Below are 21746 nucleotides of genomic sequence, written 5' to 3'. Positions count from 1 at the left end.
TGTGCAGAGTGTGAAATCAACTAAACAAAACGCATTTCTCATCGTTTCAAAACGGATTCGTAAATTGGAATAAATTAGATTCCCGGCACTGGGAGTAGATGAGTGGAACTCTCAGTAAGGGCGAGTTATAATTAATAATGGGAACTGACACGGATAAGGAAAGCAAAGATGTTGGCGTAAACATACGTCTAAAACTAGCCGTTTGTAAGATAATTCAGTGGGAAGCGTTGTCATAGGTAGTAGAAATGTAAGGGAAGGTGTCATAGAATGACATACCATAAGGGAAAAATTCTACTATGGGTAGGTTTTTTGAATTATAATCTTTAGTTTTGCTAAGTTGACGTGAAAAACTACTAACTACTCAGTGATCCATGAAAGAAAATTACACTCATGCTCATAAATTATGGATAATTGCAGATTGTGGTGCCACACAACGTGGCACTACACAAAACTGGCGCTGATAGCATAGGAACATAGAGAACTTACACTACACAGATCTGTATGTCCACGGTATTGGCGATAAGTTGAGGAAACCGTCCCGAAACACATGTGTTGCAATACGCCACTGTTTCTTGCGCATGTACCCCTACATCAGTGTGGGATATGATCACCATGCACACGTATACAGGCCGCACAACGGGTTGGCATACTCTGGATCAGGTGGACGAGCAGCTGCAGGGGTATAGCCTCCCATCTTGCACCAGTGCCCGTCAGAGCTCCTGAAGTGTCGTAGGGGTTTGCAGACGTGCAGTGACACGACGACCCAGAGCATTCCGGACGTTCTTGATGGGGTTTAGGACTGGAGGACAGACAGGCCACTCCATTGGCCTGATATCTTCTGTTTCAAGGGACCCCTCCACGATGGCAGCTCGGTGGGGCCGTGCGTTCTCATCCATCAGGAGGAAGGTGGGACCCACTGCACCCCTGAAAAGGCGGACATACTGGTGCAAAGTGACGTCCCGATACACCTGACCTGTTACAGTTCCTCTGTCAAAGACAGGCAGGGGTGTACGTGCACCATTCATGATCCCGTCCCACACCATCAAACCACGACCTCCATACAGGTCCCTGACAAGGACATTAAGGGGTTGGTATTTGGTTCCTGGTTCACGCCAGATGAAAACCCGACGAGAATTGCTGTTCAGACTATACCTGGACTCGTCCGTGAACGTAACAGGGTGCCACTGTTCCAATGACCATGTATTATATTCCTGACACCAGGTTTTTCAAGCTCTCCTGTGACCAGGGGTCAGTGGAATGCACCTTGCACGTCTCTGGGCGAGTAAACCATGAACCATGTCTGTTCAGTCGTTTGTGGACTGTGTGTCTGGAGACAACTGTTCCAGTGGTTGTGGTAAGGTCCCGAGCAAGGTTACCTGCAGTACTCCGTGGCCGTCTGCGGGCACTGATGGTGAGATATCGGTCTTCTTGTGGTGTTGTACACTGTGGACGTAACGTACTGTAGCGCCTGGACACGTTTCCTGTCTGCTGGAATAGTTGCTACAATCTTGAGATCACACTTTGTGGCACACGGAGGGCCCGTGCTACGAACTGCTGTGTTTGACCAGCCTCCAGTCGCCCTAGTATTCTACTCCTCATAACGTCATTAATATATGTTCTTTGGGCCATTTTCAACACACAGTCACCATTAACAGGTCTGTAAACGTCTGCACACTTACTCGCTGCACCGTACTCTGACACGCACCGACACACCTCTGCGTATGAGGACTGCTGCCAGCGCTACCGTGCGACGACCGCAGGTCAAATGCACCGCATGGTCATTCCCCGAGGTGATTTAAACACGCAAACCGCCCACCAGAGCGTTGTTTCACCATGCCTCAGCATTATTCTTAATTTATGAGCATGAGTGTATACATAACGGTGTATTCATTTGAGTTTATGTCTTCCAATGCTCTCTGAAGGCAAGCAATGACAAATGGTCTCCAGTAGCTTACAAATACGCCTATGTTTCATAATGAAATCGTGTGATAATCGTATTTTGGTTTTAGCAGGTACGTACCGGTAGGTGAAAAAAAAAATAAAAAAAACAAAAACAAAACAAAGCGACCTCGCGCGTTAGTTGGGAGATCAGTGTTCGAATCCCCGTTCCCGGCCTGGCGCATGTTTTTACCTGCTACCATCGATTAATTTCGATGCACAAACGCGGCTAACGTCTAGAAAACATTTTAAGTTGCAGATTAAATACTGTACGATTAAGGGCAGAAACTTACAAAAATTTCCGTGAATGGAAGTTTCAGTTGCTCACTTTCACTTAGCCTTAAGCTACAAGCATTTCCATAAGCACATGTAGCAGCAGGCGCCATACTTTGATTAACTTGTTAAATTAGAAATAGGAGCATGGAAAAGTCAGATAACATTAAAAACTGTTCATGTCTCAATATGTTATTTTAAATAACATGTTGCTAGTTTTCTACGCTTATGAGCACTTCCATGTCAGTTTTGTTGGATCTTCACTTATGCGTCCTAGAACTATATCCTACATTTTGCTCAACTTACTTATGGCATTAACTTACTGCGCCAGTTCCAGCCTCGCAGTCTAGCACGAGTGCGATAAAAGTTAACTGCAGATTCCTTGCCTTAAAAGTTACGTGGTATGCTCTAAACAAGTCGGGCGCGATCTTTGTACCGGTCGTTGTTCTGATGTTTCAGGGTTATAGCTCTGCCTTCCCAGTCCAAAGTTCCATCATGGAATTTGTAGCTAGCAACAATACCTCACACAGAAGAAACAACAACAGTCGGAGAACTGTAGAGAAAAAAACGATTAGTTCTTGCGCAACACTTTATAAAGCACTGTACCGAAATGTGTGGTATACTCAGCAGGTTTCACATTCATCCTGTAGCAGAACTGGAAAAATATGATCAACCAAAAATCGTCAGCAAAATTTACTTGTGGAATCCTCCCTCTCTTTGGAACACATATTTTCCCCGTAGCAGATTATAAATTTTCTTTGTAGTACGCAATTAATTCGTACACTCTCTATTTTTTTTGATTTTTTTGTGGTCTTTCGTGTATAAACTTTCTAATCACTATTGCATAAATAATCTATTGACTCGTCGAGTGACCAAGTAGCTTTGAATCACACAGAACGGGAAGAAAAGAAATGAATGGATAAATAAAACTAAAATCAATCAATCCTTAGAGATAGTATAATTTTTAGGAAATTAAGTCGTAATAAAACTTTGCCTTCTGCTAATATTTCGACTGTAAACCTTTCAACGATCCGTAAGAACTGAGGGTTAAGTGATGCCAGGTTGCATACCAGTAGTTTGAGCCGATTGCGCTTGCTCGCCGTGAACGATGTTTTGTCATAAAAAAACGGTTCAAATGGCTCTGAGTTAATTATGTGGTCATCAGTCCCCTAGAACTCAGAACTTCTTAAACCTAACTAACCTAAGGACATCACACACATCCATGCCCGAGGCAGGATTCGAACCTGCGACCGTAGCGGCAGCGCAGTTCCAGACTGTAGCGGCTAGAACCGCTTGGCCACTCCGGCCGGCTGTTATGTCATAAATTCTTCTTTATGAGAACTAACTATAGCAAGTATCGGGCTTAGCTGGTTTCCACGCTCATGAGGCCAAAACCGTCATCAATGTTAAATAGATCACTTGTGAAACATACTTCAATGCAACTTCCTGGCAGATTAAAATGTGCGCCAGACCGAGAATCGAACACGGGGCCTTTACCTTTCTCGGGAAAGCGCTCTACCATCCGAGCCACCCAAGAACGATTCAGAACAGGTCCTCACAGCTGCAACTGTTCGGCCACTAGCTAGTTCTGTAAGATCTGCCGTAGAGTTTCTGTGAAGTTTAGAAGGTAGTAGACGAGGTACTGGCGGAATTGGAGGTGGGAGGACGCGTTGTTAGTCGTGCTTGAGTAGCTCAGATGGTAGAGCACTTGCCCGTGAGAGGCAAAAGTCTTTGTCCGGCACACAGTTCTATCCTGCCAGGAAGTTTCATATCAGCGCACACTCCGCTGCAGAATGAAAGTTTTCTTCTGGATATTTCAATGGCTTCCGTGAAAATCGAATTACAGGAAGGTGGTGCAGATGCTGAAATCCAGACGTGATCTGTCCAAATTCAATGTTCGGCCATGGATATAGCTGGCCCTTTCCGACCAGTATTTGTGACAAAATATCCTTTAAAGAGGGTATATCGCTGCGCCCGTATGGTTTATTTGCCTACGATCTTGCGTGTACGCATGCGGAATTGCGTCACCCTGCTGGTATATGACGTGAATGCGAGCGCTTTACTGCCGGTCTATTAACAGAAGACAAAGTTTGTTTAAGGATGAACTCGTTCAGATTTTGTGACGCAAGTAATATGACGTAAGAATAAGAAGTTTCAGCCATGCTTGGTTGAAAGTAGTTCACACATTCCACAAATATGCTATACATATTTCACTCACAGGACTCCCACAAGCAGTTCTCATCGGAAGTGTCACCACTCAAAGTATGTCATAAGGAGTTGTCATTTGATACTAACATCAGTTCTTCCCGATTATTTTTACACGTCGCTTCGTTTCCACCTACACTCACACGAACAGGGAAAATTGTCAAAACTAATTCTGGCAGCTCCGAAAGCTACTGATTCGGTGCTAATATCTGTCTTCCATTATTTTTCATGGGAAACCCTTCCCAGCGCCAGTTTTGATTTAGTAAAATATATAATGATGGATTCCGTGTTTCTACACTTTCGAGAAACTTTGTTCCGTACCGCATTGACCTTTGCTAAACGAAGCACTTTTGTATGAAGGCTAACCCGTGTTTGCGCCTGATCAACAGACGCTGCACATTGTTACTTATCCTGTAAGGACGATCACCCATAGTCATTAAAGTACCAGGGCGTTCAGTAACCGATACAACACATTTTTGCTCGGCCACTTTCGGTTGAAGAAATGCGAAATTTGCTGTGGGACATCATGGAATATTCCTGCTTCAGCCTCTTCAGTTTCATGGAGTTGCGATAGGTGGCGGCGCTATTCGTAGCTTAGAAACTATCGTCTATAATGGAGATGCATTCCAGACGGACAGAGGAAAAGCAGAGCTTCTTATATATTCATAACAGCTTGCAGAAGGTCTTCGGAGACCTGGCAATGAGCAAAAGCATGGTGAGTCGGTGGGCGGGGCGTCTGTTATCGCAACATCACTCAAACATGTCCGCTCTGCCGCGCGATGGACAGTTGTGACTCTCCAGTGTTGAAATGTGTGGACATTTTCATTCTAGGTGATCGACGGACCGCAGTCAAATACCACGCGTCACAAGTGGGCGTCTATGTTGGTAGTACTGACACACTCGTCCGCCAATTGGGGTACACTAAAGTATATGTCTACTGGCTTTTTCGCCGCCTGTTACAAGACCACAAAGAACAACGAAGGATCATCTGTGCCGATTCGCTTGCTCGTTACGAGGTTGATCGTCACAACCGATGAAACGAGGGTTCATTACTTCGAACTGGAAACAAAACAGCCGTCCATGGAGCGGCGCCACACCACATCTCCTTCGAAGAAAAGTTTCAATCCCACATCCTCATCCGGTAAGATCATGGCAACGGTCTTCTGATACTCTGAGGGAGTTATTCTGTTTGATACCCTCCCTCACGGTGCAACGATCAACTAGAAAGTATTACGCTACTCTCAGGAAATAGAAGGAACGACTTCGGCGTGTTCGGCCAGAAAAATGCAATCGAACCTCTCTTTCTCCATGACAACACAAAGCCCACCACAAGTCTGCGCAACCCACATGAGCTCACAAAACTTAATGGGACTGTTCTTCCTCATCCACTCTACAGCCCGAATCTCACACCTTCCGATAACCATCTGTTTGGCACTACACGGGATAGGACGTTACTGATGCAGTAAGACGTTAGCTCCGACGTCCATCAGTATACTTTTACCATGAGGGCACACTGGCTACCCCGCTAAGGTGGCTTTAGGTCGTGACACTGAACGCAGATTATGTTGCAAAATAGTGTTTTGTAGCCAAAAGAGTTGGAATTAATACGATGTATTGGAATCCTGAACAAAACCAACCTGCTTACGGAAAGAAGTGTGTTGCATTACTCATTGACCACACCTCGTGTACCAGAAAAGTAAAGTAAGACCTATAATTTCCATGTTAACATTAATTAATCACCGGAGAAATCACAACAATTTCACAAGTCATGAGGTTATCGACGAGCAGGTTCCAGCATGATTATTAGAAAATAACATCTTGGGGTGAAGGCAGCTGTTAATATAACGAAGACTTAAGTTGTGCAAACTTCTATAAGTAAAATGAAATAGCTGTCTTCTGCGTGGCTCATGACATGCAGACAGCACGAGTCATGTTAGACACTTGCCTTGACGAATAGGCATAAATATGTACAGCGGATTGTTGAAACCAGCACACATACAGTTGTTGCAAATGGCAGGCTCCGATTTGTTAAGCGTATTCTGGGAATACTATGCTGCAGTTGACTTCTACGACTTGTATTGTGTTGCACATTAGCACGGGACATACGCTGAAGAGCAGTTGGGGTCAAAGGCCTATACAGACAATCACGTTTGGAAGTAGCTATTCCCATGGCTTGCCCAAGTTTCTTACTGCTTATAGATTCTTAGCGCAAAAATTTTATTACATGTTTCGATTACTCTGGATCATCTTCAGATCTAAGTAATTCCATCAGAAATCCATCTTGTCTACTCAGAACAACATATCAGAGTACTGTATATTAAATACACTACTGGCCATTAAAATTACTACACCACGAAGATGGCGTGCTACAGACGCGAAATTTAACCGACAGGAAGAAGATGCTGTGATATGCAAATGATTAGCTTTCAGAGCATTCGCACAAGGTTGGAGCCGGTGGCGACACCTACAACGTGCTGACATGAGGAAAGTTTCAACTGATTTCGCATACACAAATAGCTGTCGACCGGCGTTGCCTGGTGAAACGTTGTTGTGATGCCTCGTGTAAGGAGGAGAAATGCGAACCATCACGTTTCCGACTTTGATAAAGGTCGGATTGTAGCCTATCGCGATTGCGGTTTATCGTATCGCGACATAGCTGCTCGCGTTGGTCGAGATCCAATGACTGTTAGCAGAATATGGAATCGGTTGGTTCAGGAAGGTAATACGGAACGCCGTTCTGGATCCCAACGGCCTCGTGTCGCTAGGAGTCGAGATGACAGGCATCTTATCCGCATGGCTGTAACGAATCGTTCACCCACGTCTCGATCCGTGAGTCAACAGATGGGGACGTTTGCAAGACAACAACCATCTGCACGAACAGTTCGACGACGTTTGCAGCAGCATGGACTATCAGCTCGGAGACCATGGCTGCGGTTACTCTTGACGCTGCATCACAGGAGCGCCTGCAATCGTATACTCAACGACGAACCTGGGTGCACGAATGGCAAAACTTCATTTTTTCGGATGAATCCAGGTTCTGTTTATGGCATCATGATGGTCGCATCCGTGTTTGGCGACATCGCGGTGAACGCACATTGGAGGCGTGTATTCGTCATCGCTATACTGGCGTATGGTATGGGGTGCCATTGGTCACACGTCTCGGTCACCTCTTGTTCGCATTGACGGCATTTTGAACAGTGGACGTTACATTTCAGACGTGTTATGACCCGTGGCTCTACTCTTCATTCGATCCCTGCGAAACCATACATTTCAGCAGGATAATGCACGACCGCATGTTTCAGGTCCTGTACGAGCCTTTCTGGATACAGAAAATGTTTGACTGCTGCCCTGGGCAGCACATTCTCCAGATCTCTCATCAATTGAAAACGTCTGGTCAATGGTGGCCGAGCAACTGGCTCGTCACAATACGCCAGTCACTACTCTTGATGAACTGTGGTATCGTGTTGAAGCTGCATGGGCAGCTGTACCTGAAGACTCCATCCAAGCTCTGTTTGACTCAATGTCCAGGCGTATCAAGGCCGTTATTACTGCCAGAGGTGGTTCTTCTGGGTACTGATTTCTCAGGATCTATGCACCCAAATTGCGTGAAAATGTAATCACATGTCAGTTTTAGTATACTATATTTGTCCAATGAATTGCCATTTATCATCTGCATTTCTTCTTGGTGTAGGAATTTTAATGGTTTTAATGGCCTGTAGTTTAGCTTCTCGCATACAGTTTTGAATTCTCTCAAGACGATTATGTGGATTATAGTGAATTTATACATGAACCATGGACCTTGCCGTTGGTGGGGAGGCTTGCGTGCCTCAGCGATACAGATAGCTATACCGTAGGTACAACCACAACGGAAGGGTATCTGTTGAGAGGCCAGACAAACGTGTGGTTCCTGAAGAGGGGCAGCAGCCTTTTCAGTAGTTGCAAGGGCAACAGTGTGGATGATTGACTGATCTGGCCTTGTAACACTAACCAAAATAGCCTTGCTGTGGTACTGCGAACAGATGAAAGCAAGGGGAAACTACAGCCGTAATTTTGACCGAGGGCATGCAGCTTTACTGTATGATTAAATGATGATGGCATCCTCTTGGGTAAAATATTCCGGAGGTAAAATAGTCCCCCATTCGGATCTCCGGGCGGGGACAACTCAAGAGGATGTCGTTATCAGGAGAAAGAAAACTGGCGTTCTACGGATCGGAGCGTGGTATGTCAGATCCCTTAATCGGGCAGGTAGGTTAGAAAATTTAAAAAGGGAAATGGATAGGTTAAAGTTAGATATAGTGGGAATTAGTGAAGTTCGGTGGCAGGAGGAACAAGACTTCTGGTCAGGTGACTACAGGGTTATAAACACAAAGTCAAATAGGGGTAATGCAGGAGTAGCTTTAATAATGAATAGGAAAATAGGAATGCGGGTAAGCTACTACAAACAGCATAATGAACGCATTATTGTGGCCAAGATAGATACGAAGCCCACACCTACTACAGTAGTACAAGTTTATATGCCAACTAGCTCTGCAGATGACGAAGAAATTGAAGAAATGTGTGATGAAATAAAAGAAATTATTCAGATAGTGAAAGGAGACGAAAATTTAATAGTCATGTGTGACTGGAATTCGAGTGTAGGAAAAGGGAGAGAAAGAAACGTAGTAGGTGAATATGGATTGGGGCTAAGAAATGAAAGAGGAAGCCACCTGGTAGAATTTTGCACAGAGCACAACTTAATCATAGCTAACACTTGGTTTAAGAATCATGATAGAAGGTTGTATACATGGGAGAACCCTGGCGATACTAAAAGTTATCAGATAGATTATATAATGGTAAGACAGAGATTTAGGAACCAGGTTTCAAACTGTAAGACATTTCCAGAGGCAGATGTGGACTCTGACCACAATCTATTGGTTATGACCTGTAGATTAAAACTGAAGAAACTGCAAAAAGGTGGGAATTTAAGGAGATGGGACCTGGATAAACTGAAAGAACCAGAGGTTGTACAGAGTTTCAGGGAGAGCATAAGGGAACAATTGACACGAATGGGGGAAAGAAATACAGTAGAAGAAGAATGGGTAGCTTTGAGGGATGAAGTAGTGAAGGCAGCAGAGGATCAAGTAGGTAAAAAGACGAGGGCTAGTAGAAATCCTTGGGTAACAGAAGAAATATTGAATTTAATTGATGAAAGGAGAAAATATAAAAATGCAGTAAATGAAGCAGGCAAAAAGGAATACAAACATCTCAAAAATGAGATCGACAGGAAGTGCAAAATGGCTAAGCAGGGATGGCTAGAGGACAAATGTAAGGATGTAGAGGCTTATCTCACTAGGGGTAAGATAGATACTGCCTACAGGAAAATTAAAGAGGCTTTTGGAGATAAGAAAACCATTTGTATGAACATCAAGAGCTTAGATGGAAACCCAGTTCTAAGCAAAGAAGGGAAAGCAGAAAGGTGGAAGGAGTATATAGAGGGTCTATACAAGGGCGATGAACTTGAGGACAATATTATGGAAATGGAAGAGGATGTAGATGAAGATGAAATGGGAGATACGATACTGCGTGAAGAGTTTGACAGAGCACTGAAAGACCTGAGTCGAAACAAGGCCCCCGGAGTTGACAACATTCCATTGGAAATACTGACGGCCTTGGGAGAGCCAGTCCTGACAAATCTCTACCATCTGGTGAGCAAGATGTATGAAGCAGGCGAAATACCCTCAGACTTCAAGAAGAATATAATAATTCCAATCCCAAAGAAAGCAGGTGTTGACAGATGTGAAAATTACCTAACAATCAGTTTAATAAGCCACAGCTGCAAAATACTAACACGAATTCTTTACAGACGAATGGAAAAACTAGTGGAAGCCGACCTCGGGAAAGATCAGTTTGAATTCCGTAGAAATACTGGAACACGTGAGGCAATACTGACCTTACGACTTATCTTGGAAGAAGGATTAAGGAAAGGCAAACCTACGGTTCTAGCATTTGTAGACTTAGAGAAAGCTTTTGACAATGTTGACTGGAATACTCTCTTTCAAATTCTAAAGGTGGCAGGGGTAAAATACAGGGAGCGAAAGGCTATTTACAATTTGTACAGAAACCAGATGGCAGTTATAAGAGTCGAGGGGCATGAAAGGGAAGCAGTGGTTGGGAAGGGAGTAAGACAGGGCTGTAGCCTCTCCCCGACGTTATTCAATCTGTATATTGAGCAAGCAGTAAAGGAAACAAAAGAAAAATTCGGTGTAGGTATTAAAATCCATGGAGAAGAAATGAAAACATTGAGGTTCGCCGATGACATTGTAATTCTGTCAGAGACAGCAAAGGACTTGGAACAGCAGTTGAACGGAATGGATGGTGTCTTGAAGGGAGGATATAAGATGAACATCAACAAAAGCAAAACGAGGATAATGGAATGTAGTCGAATTAAGTCGGGTGATGTTGAGGGTATTAGATTAGGAAATGAGACACTTAAAGTAGTAAAGGAGTTTTGCTATTTGGGTTGCAAAATAACTGATGATGGTCGAAGTAGAGAGGATATAAAATGTAGACTGGCAACGGCAAGGAAAGCGTTTCTGAGGAAGAGAAATTTGTTAACATCGAGTATAGATTTAAGTGTGAGGAAGTCATTTCTGAAAGTATTTGTATGGATTGTAGCCTTGTATGGAAGTGAAACATGGACGGTAAAAAGGTTGGACAAGAAGAGAATAGAAGCTTTCGAAATGTGGTGCTACAGAAGAATGCTGAAGATTAGATGGGTAGATCACATAACTAATGAGGAGATATTGGATAGGATTGGGGAGAAGAGAAGTTTGTGGCACAACTTGACCAGAAGAAGCGATCGGTTGGTAGGACATGTTCTGAGGCATCAAGGAATCACCAATTTAGTATTGGAGGGCAGCGTGGAGGGTAAAAACTGTAGGGGGAGACCAAGAGATGAATATACTATGCAGATTCAGAGGGATGTAGGTTGCAGTAGGTTGTGGGAGATGAAGAAGCTTGCACAGGATAGAGTAGCATGGAGAGCTGCATCAAACCAGTCTCGGGACTGAAGACCACAACAACAACATATACATAGTTAAACTTGTGCTGTGTTTTGGACGATCTATTCGTTGATGTTACTTAAATTCAGATCATATCTTTTTCTTTCCTTCACTGTGTAAAAGATAGCAGCGAAATGCAGGTAAACAAGCAGGGATTGGCAGTTAAACACGAACGTGATTAAATATTATATATTGCGTGGAAATGAACTAAGAGCTCTATTACTGTTCAATCACGCCATTGGTGAAAACCCACTGGAAGCTTCAGAAACTCACTACAACTGTAAAGTATCCAGGAGTACCCGTCCGAGCGCCCTAATGTGGAATGAAGAAGACATCTAATGGCAGGAAAAGCAGATGGCAGACTGAGATTCAGTTGAAAAATGAGAAATAAATGTAGTTCTTGCACGAAGGAAGTGGCTTACGACCACTCTTAGCAACGAGGATTAACAGAAGAGAGAGAGAAGACCCATCATGAAGTTTTATGTACCGTCAAGAGAAGCGTTGTGTATGACCGAGAGCTTTTGCTGTTGAAATTCCGAGAACGTACGTTCGAAGAAGAGTTGGACGACGCATTACTTCCTCGCACATATGTTTCGCGAAGTGACCAGCTCGAGAAAATCAAATCAGACGTCCTACGGAAATTCCTCCGACGAGTAAGGGGGAACACAGGACGGGGAAACGAAAGCATTACCCGAGGTACCCTCTGTTGTACACCATAACGTGACTTGCGGACTATAGTCGTAGATGCAGACCTAATTAGAACAGCGGAGGACATCGAGAATACTCAAAGAATAGCGTCACAAACTGTCTCAGTTTTACTGGTTTCAACATTAATGTACCTATGATACCAGAGTCAAAAGTAATAAGTAAGAATATTCCTAAAAACAGAAAATGTGGCATGATGTTTTATCAGAGCTAATGCATCTGTTTGAACTTGCCCTCTGTCACTATCACGTTATACCTGAAAACAAAATTTACCAGCAGCATGAAGGTCTGGTCATAAGATCAAACCTGTGAGCATATCTTTCTGAAATTTTCATTCAAAATTTAGAAAATAAACAGATACTGTAAATGGGCTGTTCAGGTTTTTATATTGGTAACGCCACGTAGTGCTTTGTACGAAAATAGCTGAGCCGGCCGAAGTGGCCATGCAGTTCTAGGCGCTACAGTCTGGAGCCGAGCGACCGCTCCGGTCGCAGGTTCGAATCCTGCCTCGGGCATGGATGTGTGTGATGTCTTTAGGTTAGTTAGGTTTAATTAGTTCTGAGTTCTAGGCGACTGATGACCTCAGAAGTTAAGTCGCATAGTGCTCAGAGCCATTTGAAAATCGCTGGTTTGTTCTCTATCAAAATCTTTCATTTGCTAACTATGCCTATCAGTAGTTAGTGCCTTCAGTAGTTAGAATCTTATATTTAGCTAGCAGTATTGGCGCTCGCTGTATTGCAGTAGTTCGAGTAACGGAGATTTTTGTGAGGTAAGTGATTCATGAAAAGTACGGGTTATTGTTAGTCAGGGCCATTCTTTTGTGGGTATTATTGAAAGTCAGATGGCGTTGCGCTAAAAATATTGTGTGTCAGTTTAGTGATGATCAGAATAAGTAAAGAGAGAACTGTCTGAGTACGTTCAGTTTTGCTCAGCTGTTTGAAAATCAAATAACGTAAGAGTTTTACCAGCATTGTCATTCTTTACATGCAAAGGGGAAGTTTCAATACCCATTAGTAAAAGAAATTACTGCTACAAATGTACGTAGGCTATAATTTTAGTTTTTAATGGAAGCAAAGAAAAACGACTGAAGGATCCACTTCAGTAACTTACGTAAAATGTCTAGTGTACCACAGACCATGAAAGGAGTTATACGTCTCTTGGACCACATTGTAAACGTAGGAAATAAGCCCCATAACTAAATGATGGATTAGAAGCGAAATACACACAAGCCATAACACGTCATGCGACCCTAGTATTCTATAAAATGGTGGTATACAGAAATGTAATTGACTGGTCATTAAAAGTAGTTCTTTCTGAAGCACAGCTGACAGAACATATCCTACTATTAAAACAGGTAGTTGTAAAATATTGTTAAAATCCAAACATAACACAAAGTGGACTCAGTTGCGAGAGATATCAGTGTGAAATGATGTAGCAAGCTACTTATTGAAATGACATGCACGAAAACAACAAACATTCTTAAAAAGAAGAATCGTAAACGGAGAATAAAAGAACAAAGTTGGACAGATCTTGTCACCTAAGGTCAACTTAAGAAGCAAATTAAAACTAACAGAAGTTTACAAGATTATACTCGAAGCTAATGAAAAGTACTACATTGATCAGACAGGTAGAACTTTTAAAATTAAATGGAATGGGGCCCATTTCCGTTACATAATCAAGACAGATCCTCTGTTGTAAAGCATCTCTTACGTCGCTACAGTTGCACTACAAGACGTAATGCACTCTCGTAGCATATTCCACACGCAGGGATTAGGAAGAAAACTGTATAAAAAGAATGTACTTGAAATATATAAATATGACATATGCGCAAGATGTCGTAAACGACGAAATTCAGTATAAATCCTTGGGAGCTAAAACCGGTTTAAAGGATATCTCTGTGAATTAATTGTAATATGTTTGAAAATGGAATGGATATGGGCAAGACATAAGAGCATACATGGTCGATAGTCATGGAACTTAGTACTGTGCTGAATTCCAAGAGGTAAGAAAACGGAAACAGACCGCATTGACTGAAGGTGGGAAATGAAACATGCAGCAGAATGGTGGATGAAGCATGCATCAAAAGATCATGGTGCACATAAAAGTCTGGAGAGACATTTATCCAACATTAATTCCAAATGCTGCTGTTGCTGCTGATGTTGATTATGATGATGACTATAATGAGATATAACTTAATATTACGTCAGCTTGTGTAGCTGAACGCTTCAATGTTTTGCAAACTTCTTTTTACAAAAGTTACATATAAATATTTTATTGCGTCATTACTTATATAGTGTTATCATGACAGAGAACATCTCAAATCAAGGAACGGAAAAATGTATCAACTGAAGACAGAGGTTTCGTCCCTAAATGAATAATGGAAATTAAAATCAAAGTTAGTAGTTACTAATTACGAAGTTTATCATTTGTTTGTAAACGTTAGCAAAGTAGAGTGACAGAGCAGGTCTGTCCCTCATCGTTGTGTACAAAATCATAAAGCACTGGAAATTTCACACTTACTTCAACATCATCGTCTTTTGTCCCTGCAAGACGAGGTGACCCTATCTTACACTGAAATTATTTCGATTCTTTGGTCATCCGGATGTTTCACATTTTAATTTTACCACGATTTGATATTATACGGTACCATATATTGAATGTCAAGAAAGAGGAAAAATTGAAGCATTTGGAAGACAAGTAGTAATGTATGTCATCTTGCGAACTGGATTTGTGGGATTTATTCTAACAGCATTGAAAATATTTACAGTATGAATGAATGTAGATACAGAGCATACTAACTAATGCAGAGTAAGAAACAAAAAAATAAGTACGCAATTTCTTACACAGAGAAGACAACCTGTGTGAGTTGTTAAGGCACTGCATAGTGATTAAAAATACAAGTAGAGAATATTATGGATGATAATAGGTTTTCCGACTGCAAAATACTGGTGTGTCAGCTATGTGTGAACAACATATTTATCACAGCAGCGAACGTCAGAGAGACGGCTATAGTATTAGCGTTCCATTACAACGTAAAAACTTTATGGCATCATTATTCTTGATATTCTGTGGCATACAGCAGATAAAAGAGTAATATTTTCAAGTAAGTATGTCATATATTATACGTCTCCGTATTCCTCGAAGCAGTGCGAAGATCCGTAAAGGACCTCGGAAGGTCTTACGACCAGAAGAACGTCTATAACCATACCGTATCACAAATAATGGTTGAAGCATAGACCAGAAGAAGTAAAGGACACTCTTTGAAGCAAATAACGTGAAGTAATAATACAGTTTTAATAAACTCTATCTTTCTCATTTCTTGATCTGTATACATGAAAAATAAATTCACCAGAATAACTTGTTATTTTACTTTTATCAAGAAAAGTTTTTTTTTTAAACTGTAAATTGTTACACAAAACTTCATAAGTGAGAGGACTACAAAAGTGAAATAAAGAATCAATAGCATTTTAAAGGCATATTTATAAAGCTGTATTCTTGTAGATGTGTGTCAAGCTTATTGCTAGTCGTCGTTAGAGAACAAACGCCTTCATTAACCTACACAAGTTATCACCAAAATAAACAAGCTTCCCAGTTTTCTCAAGACATTTGAAGGCTTGGAGTGTGCGTTGCTACGGAATACAAAATACTGAAAATACACTAGGTGTCAACGTCAATAGCTGATGACATGTTTAACAGAAACCTAATGACGCACATTAATAATATCATAGTAGCAATTTTGTGATACAGATGTCAATATGAGTAATCGATAAAGGCTAAGGAGAAATCTAATTACGTACAGTAATAACATAATTACAATAAGGGACTCAAACGAGGCTGTATACTGTCGCCAGTCTTAATGTATATACATATGATTTGGTTAAAAACTGGAGACAGGAAGTAAATCCGAGTATACAGATTAATAGAAATAAGTATCTTAATGTCCTTTCCTACACAGATGATAGTGCCATATTGGAAAAAAATGAAGATATGCTACAAAAATGAGTCTGTAAATTAAATGAGTCAGGGAAAAGAGAATACAACATCAACAAAGAAAATTAACCGCACACGACAAACACAACTTGAGCAGGCCTCCAAGTAATTTTTTTTAGCTGTGAAGTAAGCTATGACATGACAGGGACATAGAAAATAAGATTAACAAAAATCAGTCAATATGTGGATTGATAAAACATTTCAGAATAAAATAACGAAGGAAACGAAATCAAAATTTTAAAAAACCAAGTCTACACCTATATTGCTACATGGAAGTGATCCCTATGAAAAGCGACAAAAGCAAATTACAAGCAGCAGAAATGAGATTTCTTAGAAAAGGCATTACCAGGGAAGACCGTATAACAAATGAAGATATTAGGAATGAACTGGATATTAATGATGTTAATAAAAAGACTGAACAAAATAAAACATTAATGAAACATGACCTACAGATAATGAATGGAGAGAGACTCCAATGTCTGGCCAGGATATAAGTGACAAAAAGAAGAAGGGAGGTAGGAAGAATGAGGTGGTAGAGAGAAGTGAAGACGGAATAGAAAAAAGTGACAGTAGAAGGAAAAGAAGAAGAAGAAGAAGAAGAAGAAGGAGGAGGAGGAGGAGGAGGAGAAGACTGTAACTATGACAACTTTGTGAATGAAATTTTTTAGTAGATAGCCCTTGCAATAGGAAAGTTTCACCTCTAATCGCATCTTTATTATAAGTAACTCCTCAGAGTAGATCGATGGCACCTTCCGTCATTGTTTTCATATTGACTTATCACAAGGAACCCTACTCGGCAGTCAGTTCCCTTACTGTTAAAATATGTAGTGTAAAATATGAAGACGGTAGCACACGTATATAGTTTGCAATTCAATTCCGCTTCACTGGTAGAAACAGTGAACGATCAGTGTTTAACGTGCCATCGACGACGAGGTCAGTATAGATGGAGCACAAGTTCCGATTGGGGAACGATGGTCAGTATAGATGGAACACAAGTTCGGATTGGGGAACGATGGGGTGGAAAACACGCCATGAAGTCTCGAAAGAAACCGTTTGACATTTGCCTTAAGCAACTGAGGGCACCGTAGGAAACCTAAATTTAGATGACCGCATGGGAAGGAAGGAAACTTCACAGAAACCGATTAACTATGACATCTTCAGACCCTCGGAGCGAACTGTGATCGATTTTCTCCCTGCTGCGTGCAGAGGAATTTTATAGCTGCGACCCTGTCTTCAGAAATCAGAATAATAAAAACAAAACTTAAAGCAGTTTGGTGTGTTTATTTTACAACAAATACTCTTCGGAATTATTTATCAATATTTATCCGAAGAGTTGAGATACCCGCCCCCCTCTTATTTAAGTTTTCCAATAAATTTTGCGTTCTCTTGTAATTTTTCCTCATATATAATGAGACAGGTGATGAAAATTTATTAAAGAAACACCCCACAGTTAGTAAATAAGTGACACAACATGAAAAATAGATACATTGTTGCCTAAAAAAGTGTAAAAGTGGTTGTTAAGTGGGATACAGGAACAAAAAGAGCCAAAACGGGTACCTGCAAGAAAGGAACGGGAAATGGTACATGGCAAGACGAAGCGTTCTTGTAGAGCCCGCCGTGTTTCTCACTTCGGCGCGGTATTGAAATATATGGCCGGAACGTCTCGCGTTTTCTTAACCCTGGCAGCCGGGAGAGGCCAATGAATCAGAATTAAGTCCCGAATAGCCTTCAAGCATCTTACGCCAGCAAAGCCGGCTCCGGAGGCTTTATCGGAAACAACGGCTAATCGAAAACGTCGTCATACATTGCGTAGACGAATGCACCACTCTATAACGTCTAGAACAAAGCAGAGTCAATGAATTCAAGCTGTGCCGTACTTCAACGAAACATGAAGGGAACCTTTCGCACTCCTCTATAGTACGTTACACTGCTCTACTAAACTTAAGTACGAGATGGATAAAACAACATATTAACAACTCACTGGGAATGAATAAAAGTGCTCACGCATGTCACCGGAGGTCCCCTGGTCGAGCACAGAAAGTTGGACGTGTGAGGTCAGTGAGACTAAAGCACCAAATGGAGCTGGTCCCGCAACGCGGGGCAGCTGAAGGAATAGGAGAAGACAGCATGTGTCAATCAGAGAGCAGTTACAGTGCATTGTGATCGTGTTCTTCATTACAACGAGTCCCGGAGACTACATTTTGGGAACTAGAAGAAGCACGAACTGTGACGAGTGTAGTCCAAGACTTCGGTATTCCTCACAGGATTGTTTCACGCACTTGGGACGTGTTCAGCCTCACAGGCACTTCTGCCCGAAGAAAAGGAGGTGGTTGCCCACTGTCAACTACGGCAGCAAATGACCACCTCATCGTGCAACAGGCAAGATGGGACCAAGGTCAGAGCTTGCAGTTACAAAGATATTTGACCGGACTGCAAGGCATGCCACCTCATGATCCACCGCGGCACTGCGACTGCATGCCAATGTTTTTTTTTCCGACGACCAGTACGCTGTGTCCAGAGGTGTACACGTTCCCCTGTAAACGTTCCCATGCTTGCCTGGCAGTTGGACAGGCAAGCTGCTGCACGGTATCAGCAGAACGGGCAATCTGACTTACTCTCATTCAAGACAAGCTGTGGCCAACCCAAGCAGGCTAAGGGAATCTTTCTTGCCTGCCTGTCTTCCCACTGTGCTACTCTACATAGCGGTTTAATCTGTACGCTTTCACGGCAGTGCTATGAAGAGGACTCTGAGATTGATGAAAAGTAATTAACTTCCACGGGACTTGGATCAGTGTTAAATATATTCCTTCTTGGTCACTGTAAGCCAAAATGGTGGATTTTATTTGTCCTTTTTCCCTTTTCGGCGTTTTCCGAGCTAAATAAGAACAGTTTTGTCTGTAACTTCACATTCTTTCGAGTAGTACTGGCTATTCTCAATTTGTACCATGATCACGTTATCTCTAATACGTATTTTCTGTACTAAGCAGAACCATCTCCGCTAACCGAGGTCCTTTGCACCTAGGAATCTGAAGTCTATTTGCTGTAATCGCATTGTGTTTTTTATTAATACCGATTTAATTTTTCTTCAGGATGTTTATCATGGTTTCGCTCATCGTAAGTGTCCTAAATTCGCCAAATGCATTCGAGGAAAAACAAAGTTCGGTTTTAATATTATATAAGTACAAAAAATACATATACTATGTGATCAAAAGTATTCTGACACCCCCAAAACATACGTTTCCATGTCAGGTGCATTGTGCTGCCACCTACTGCCAGGTACTCCCAATCAGCGACCTCAGTAGCCATTAGACACCGTGAGAGAGCAGAATGGGATGTTCCGCGGAACTCACGGATTTCGAACGTGGTCAGGTGATTGGGTGTCACTTGTGTTATATGTCTGTAAGCGTGATTTTCACACTCATAAACATCCCTAGGTCCACTGTAATAATGAAGTGGAAATTTGAAGGGACACGTACAGCACAAAAGCGTACAGGTCGACCTCGTCTGTTGACTGACAGAGACCGCCGACAGTTGAAGATGGTCGTAATCTGTAATAGGCGCACATCTATCCAGACCATCGCACAGGAACTCCAAACTGCATCAGGATCCACTGTAAGTACTATGACAGTTAGTTGGGAGCTGAGAAAACTTGGATTTCATGGTCGAGCGGCTACTCATAAGTCACACATCACACCGGTAAATTCCAAACGACGGCTCGCTTGGTGTAAGGAGCGTAAACGTTGGACGATTGAACAATGGAGAAACGTGTGGAGTGACGTATCACGGTACACAATGTGGCGATCCGATGGCAGGGTGTGGGTATGGTGGATGCCCGGTGAATGTCATCTACCAGCGTGTGTATTACCAACAGTAGAATTCGTAGGCGGTGATGTTATGGTGTGGTCGTGTTTTTCGTGGAGGGGGCTTGCGCCCTTTGTTGTTTCGCGTGGCACTATCACAGCACGTTCTTGCTTCCTACTGTTGAAGAGCAATCTGCGACTGCATCTTTCAACACGATCGAGCATCTGTTCATAATGCACGGCCGGTGGCTGAGTGGTTTCACGGCAATAATATCCGCGTAATGGAGTGGCCTGCACAGAGTCCTGACCTGAATCCTATAGAACACCTTTTGGATGTTCTGGAACGCCGACTTCGTGCCAGGCCTCATCGACCGACATCGATACCTCTGCTCAGTGCAGCACTCCGTGAAAAATGGGGTGCCATTCCCCAAGAAACATTCCAGCACCTGATTGAGCGTATGCCTGCGAGAGTGGAAGCTGTTATCAAGGCTAAGGGTCGGTCAACACCAAATTGAATTTCACCATTGCCGACGGAGGGCGCCACAAACTTGTAAGTCATTTTCAGCCAAGTGTCCGGATACTTTTGATCATATACTGATTCTGAAAAATAAGTTTTTCAGTCGTATTGTGTTTTTTCGCACTACTCTGCATACCACCAGAATTTTGTATTTTGGTTTAAATTTATCGCTGTGTTTTCAAGGCTTTTGGTATTGATAGGAGTGGTTGAAATGGTTCAAATGGCTCTGAGCACTATGGGACTTAACATCGGAGGTCATCAGTCCCCTAGAACTTAGAACTACTTAAATCTAACTAACCTAAGGACATCACACACATCCATGCCCGAGGCAGGATTCGAACCTGCGACCGTAGCGGTCGCGCGGTTCCAGACTGTAGCGCCTAGAACCGCAGTCCACTCCGGCCGGCAGGAGTGCTTCAGATTATTATTACAGGATGTTACAAAACGGTACGGCCAAACTTTCAGGAAACATTCCTCACACACAATGAAAGAAAAGATGTTATGTGGACATGTGTCCGGAAACGCTTACTTTTCATGTTAGAGCTCATTTCATTACTTCTCTTCAAATCACATTAATGATGGAATGGAAACACACAGCAAGAGAACGTACCAGCGTGACTTAAAACACTTTGTTACAGTAAATGTTTAAATCGTCCTCCGTTAGCGAGGATACATGCATCCACCCTCCGTCCCATGGAATCCCTGATGCGCTGATGCAGCCCTGGAGAATGGCGTATTGTATCACAGCCGTCCACAATACGAGCACGAAGAGTCTCTACATTTGGTACCGGGGTTGCGTAGACAAGAGCTTTCAAATGCCCCCATAAATGAAAGTCAAGAGGGTTGAGGTCAGGAGAGCGTGGAGGCCATGGAATTGGTCCGCCTCTACCAATCCATCGGTCACCGAATCTGTTGTTGAGAAGCGTACAAATACTTCGTCTGAAATGTGCAGGAGCTCCATCCTGCATGAACCACATGTTGTGTCGTACTTGTAAAGGCACATGTTCTAGCAGCACAGGTAGAGTATCCCGTATGAAATCATGATAACGTGCTCCATTGAGCGTAGGTGGAAGAAACTAAAATGAGCTCTAACATGGAAATTAAGCGTTTCCGGACACATGTCCACATAACATCTTTTCTTTATTTGTGTGTGAGGAATGTTTCCTGAAAGTTTGGCAGTACCTTTTTGTAACACCCTGTATAAGAATTCTTAGGCAACATGTAGGTATTCAACAATGCAGTTACTTTCTAGAATGTGTGTGGGACGCAACATAATAT

The sequence above is a fragment of the Schistocerca serialis genome, chromosome 9 (genome assembly GCF_023864345.2).
Source record: "Schistocerca serialis cubense isolate TAMUIC-IGC-003099 chromosome 9, iqSchSeri2.2, whole genome shotgun sequence".
NCBI classification, from domain to species: Eukaryota; Metazoa; Arthropoda; class Insecta; order Orthoptera; family Acrididae; genus Schistocerca; species Schistocerca serialis.
The sequence above is the reverse complement of the archived record's forward strand: the minus strand, read 5'-3'. Positions refer to the sequence as shown.